The 5,034-nt window shown below is 38.4% G+C and overlaps 1 pseudogene; it reads right to left on the bottom strand.

Annotated features, from left to right (window-relative positions):
- Positions 1-4,317, bottom strand: part of LOC102493125 (ribosomal L1 domain-containing protein 1-like) — a 17,569-nt pseudogene extending 13,252 nt beyond the window's left edge.
- Positions 4,318-5,034: the final 717 nt, after the last annotated feature.

The following is a 5,034-nucleotide window of genomic DNA, read 5'->3' as shown; positions in this document are numbered from 1 at the left end:
GAGAAATCACTCCCCAAGGGGGATGGTCATGCCGCAATCCCTTCTCCTCCATTCATCTCTTGGGATCTTGGGCACGCACGCACACGTGCCTGGCATGAGTTTTAAACCACCGGGTCTGGGACGCGAACCGTGGTCGACTACGTGGGAGTCCAGCGACATAGCCATTACGCTAACTGCGTAATGAGTTAAGGTTTTTAAAGTGCTCTGTGCTCTAAAGCTGAGATGTTATTCCAAATTATTTATATGTCCAAAGTCCCTCAAATCATCTGGGGAATAACAGAAGACTGAAATGCTCACACTGCACTAAAGTGAACCTGTGGCTCTACCAGTTGGGCCTGGGTGATGGTACCCATGAGGCTAATCCCACAGAACAGGACATATGTTCTGGTGAGCAGCGTATAACTGTAAATAGTTACTTTGTCATTACTATATCCTTTGTGACTCTACACTATCAAAATACTGCTGAAATACAAACAATATTTGTGATATAACATGGATTCCAGGGCTATATATGGCAAAACAGAGAGGAATACCACTCGAGGTGAAACTTTATTTCTCCTTGTGAAAAACCTGTCAATCAAAGGAAGCAACTTTTTGATAGACTTTATAAGGAAAATTCTCTGTAGGGCATTTAGACCCTACTTTATATTTGCCAGTTTATAAAGACTTTCCCTGTCCTTTGAACTTGTCTGTTTTTTAAGGCGTATAAAACCTCTAGAAGGTGAACCAGAAAATAGGAAGATGTAGCTTAAATCATACATTAGATTCAAGTATTGCTTTTGAAAATGTTGGAATCGAATGTTATCAAACTATATTAGAAAAATGTATGGTATTTGTGGGCATGTAGCTTGGCTTCTTAATATCTGGTACTTTCAATGGGAGTCATGACTACATTCATTTGGCCCCATGAAATACCTAAATTCTAAGGCTGTCTCTCCAGAGAAGCCTAGTATACACAAAATAAAAATGTGTTTCACATGACTGGTATTGCACCTTTGAGATCCTTTAAGGATGGTGGCTGTCCTGAAGAAAGGTCAGTGGGATTCTTCAGAGAATAATAAAGTGCATGAAGTTGCAAGAACTGCTGTAACAAACTACCACACACTAATTGTCTTAAACAAGAGGAGTTTAATGTCTCATAATTCTGGAGGCTAAAAGTCTGAGATTAAAGTGTCAGCAGGGCTTTACTCCTTGTGAAGGTGCTAGGCAAAGATCTATTCCATGCCTTTCTCCGAGCGTCTGGTCGTTCGCCAGCAATCTTGGGCGTTCCTTGGCTTGTGCTAGCATAACTCTGACCTGCACATGGCATTCTTCCTGTGTTCATTATCAGTGTCCAAACTTCCCATTTTATAAGGACCACAGCCATATTGGATTATGGGCCTACCCTACTCCAGTATGATCCCATGTTAATTACATCTGCAAGATCTTATTTCCAAATAAGGTCACATAATGAGGAATAAAGATTAGAATGTCAACATATTAATTTGTGTCTGTCTATTTGTGCTGGAGTGGAGTAGGGTGGGGCACAATAAAATCAATAACAAGGAGTCTTCTGAGAAGGAAATGGAAAACAACTACCACATATATATAATTTTTAGAAAACTATTTTAAAAGCTTGATTATGAAGAGAAAGAGAATTAGAATACACAGGAGGCTAAAGAACTGATGAAAAAATGTATTATTTTGATTCTAAGGTGGGCAAAATTTTGAATATTTTAATATTCATGGAAGGAGTGAGTAGAAATGATGAAAGGGAAACTGAGTGATTCCAGTGCCAGAAAGGGTTGATATGGAACAGATAGAATAGGATTGGTGTTTCTTGTGTAGAAAAGGGGATACTTCTCTTAATATAATAGAAAGAAAGTTAATCGTGCGTGCCCAAGATCCAGAGAGGAGAATGGAGGAGAAGGGATTGCGGCGTGACCATCCCCCCTGGGGGGTGATTTCTCGCTGTTTCTATGTCTCTCTCTGTCTGTCTGGTGAGGTGAGCACACGCACCCTATAGAAAAAAAAAAACAAAAAACCTCTCCAAAAATAAACAAAATTAAAAAAAAGGATGAGACAGTTCTGATAAGCTCTAATTATCATTGTTATTTTATAAACAGGGAACAGTAATATATTTAAAATGAGGGAGAAGTGTTTGATCGAAGCTTAAAGAAAGTGAAATTTTTACAAAATTGACAATGCAAAGGAAGAAAATGGAAGTGACTGGACAAGCATGAAAAGATTACCAGAGTGTGTTGATATGTAAGTTGTGACTAAACATTTATGAATGTACCAGGGACTCATATTGTGGGTATTTACATCATTTTAAGCTGCCAATGTAAGAAATGGCATGAGGACTAATACGTGCTTGGGGCTTTTGCCAAGAATATGTCAGAAGACCAATGGGGAATACTTAAAATTATTAGCCATGGCACCTAAATACAAAAAGGTGGGAAGTGAAGCAGGAGATGGTTGGTGAGGACAAGATGAAAAATCCTGATAATTCTAAAACATTGAAAGAGTGGCATCAGAAGAACATGCAAATACAAGAATTAACCTCCTATCATACTGTAGTGCCCAACTCCCCATCCTCATGCCATCAAATGCCATCTTCAAAGGGAGGATGCACCAGTCAGGGTTAGACTGAATCACACGTGACAAAAATCTCAACACACATAAATGGCTTAAAGATAAAGTTGGGGCCGGCCAGTGGCATGGTAGTAAGGTGCTGGACACCCACATGGCCAACCACAGTTCAAGTCCTGGACCTGGTGACTTGCTTACACACTTTCCCTTTCTCTCTCTGTGTGTGTCTCTCTGGTCAGATTAGAAACAAAATATAAGAATAAATAAAATAAATAAATAAATAAAATTTTTGCACACATGTTCTTTTATTATACAATAGAGTAATTCCAAGAAGATTTTGAGAACCCAAGTTCATTCTATCTTTTCTGCCATGTAGGTCATACTACATTTTCTTTAAAGGTTTTTTTTTTTTTTTAATTTACATCTAATCACTGTATGTCTCTACTGTGTACAATATTGTTTGCCAGCATAAATACAGTACATATTAGTCAAGTCAAAGACATTACCATATATATTATCATCAGCACAAAATGTTTTATTTTTGTGTCTATTAAATGTTTGTTTTTTCCCTTATTCCTTCCTCTATATTATATTTTCAAATATGTTCTTTAATTTTTATCTATTATGCAACATTCCAGCCAGCAGAAAAGGAAGGACATTCAATTTCCCTTTGAGGATTCATCCAGAAGGTACACAGAATTCAGCTTCAATGCACTACACAGAATTCAGCTTCAATGCACTGACCAGCACCTAGTCACATACAACAGGGAAGGCTAACCATTTTTGTTTTTACACTGGGCTGCCATATGGCAAGATATCAAGGAGTTTACAACTAATGGAAATGGGAGGACTGATATGAGGGGGAATATTCTGTCTGTGTCCCAGGGCTTCATCTTGAGAATGAATCAGTAGGAATCATAAAATTCAATTCCTGTCTGGTTGGATAAAACTGTAATCATCATTGGGAATCAAAGTCATCATTATTTGTGAAAAGGTGTATGTTTCTGAATCACAATATTAATCTGTTCTCATTCACCTAGACAATGGTCAGGGTGCCTGAGTCACAGTTCCAAAGCCTAAAAAGAGGTCTTAGGACACCATAGAATGTGTTTTTGGGAAAAGTGAAAATATGAGATCCACTTGTCATATTATAGAATGATATCTCCCCATCCTCATAATCCAAGAATATTCCCACTTTATGGAGCTTCTCTCTGAGAGGAAGAGGAGTTTCTGGGGAGGTGAGAGCCCAGTACTCTCCCTCATAGAATCTGATGGCCCAGAAACCATTCTCTGGGGATATTGTGACCCTCCCCTTCCTTGTTACATTATCCCTACAAATTCCCAGGTCCCAGGAATGCGCATCTTCAACCTTCACCTCCCAGAAGCATCTCTTTGAGGTTATGCCCAGCTGACCCAGCACACAAGGCAAGGAGTCGAATCTTTGTGTGGAGCTGGGAAGATCTTGACATTTTTCTTGAAAGGTCACTCGTCTCCCCTGTTCAGACAGGAGGAGGGCAGGATGGGCAGTGTCTGCATCCAAGGTCACATTTTCTGCAAAAACAAGTGGACCATCATGTACAAGCATAGATTTTTAATAGCCTGGGCTTAGCTTCCCTAATTTGTGATAATTTCTCTGGCACAGGGTAGATCCAGTTCTCCTCTACCCATTTTCCGTAACCCACATGGAGTGGGTTCTGTTCTGGACCAGCAGAGACTCACCAGCTTGGAATTCTTCCTTCCTCCAATCTGCAAGGGAAATATAAGCATGAGAACACACCATCTGAAAAATAAAGCTACCTTTGTACCTGGAGCACTCTGACTACACATTTCTAAGGACTGTTTAAAGAATGACAACGACCAAAGGAAATAAAATCTATTCTTTTATATTCTTGCACTTTTTGGAGTGTCCTGCTAAATTTTACCTGACTTAAAGATCTGACCCCATCCTTATGTTTTCCTTTTTGCTACCTTTCCCACAGGATTAATGCCTATGTCTACTTAGATGATGAAGAGGAAATAGAGAATGTGAGAAATCTGATAAAATAACTTTATTTTCATTTAGGGTTGTTTAGAAATTACCCTAAAGTTCCTCAGAGAACCTAACCTCAAATACTTTGTAATGCATATTAAAATATTAAAACTGCTGAAAAGTGTTTTTTCAAACACTTTAGTGTTTAGTAAAATATTAAGCAATCTACTGAGTTCATGGAATGTATGCTTTGGATTATTTTGATGTTCAACATGCTGTTTTGTTCATACTGTGTGTTCATTTAAAATATCTTTATAATAGAATGACTTAGTCAGAATACATGTCACTCACCAGCGTATACCTTTGCAATCTTCCAGGCTGCAGAAGACAAAATAGAAAACTTTACTTTTGTCCACATTTTTTTCTCATGGTCTTTTCTATCTTTCCCTGCTTTTCTCTTATTTCGTTCCTTCTCATTAAACCTCCCATATTCC

This window comes from Tupaia chinensis, unplaced genomic scaffold (assembly GCF_000334495.1).
Source record: "Tupaia chinensis unplaced genomic scaffold, TupChi_1.0 Scaffold144354_1, whole genome shotgun sequence".
NCBI lineage: Eukaryota > Metazoa > Chordata > Mammalia > Scandentia > Tupaiidae > Tupaia > Tupaia belangeri.
This window is presented reverse-complemented; position numbering and strand designations above follow the sequence as displayed.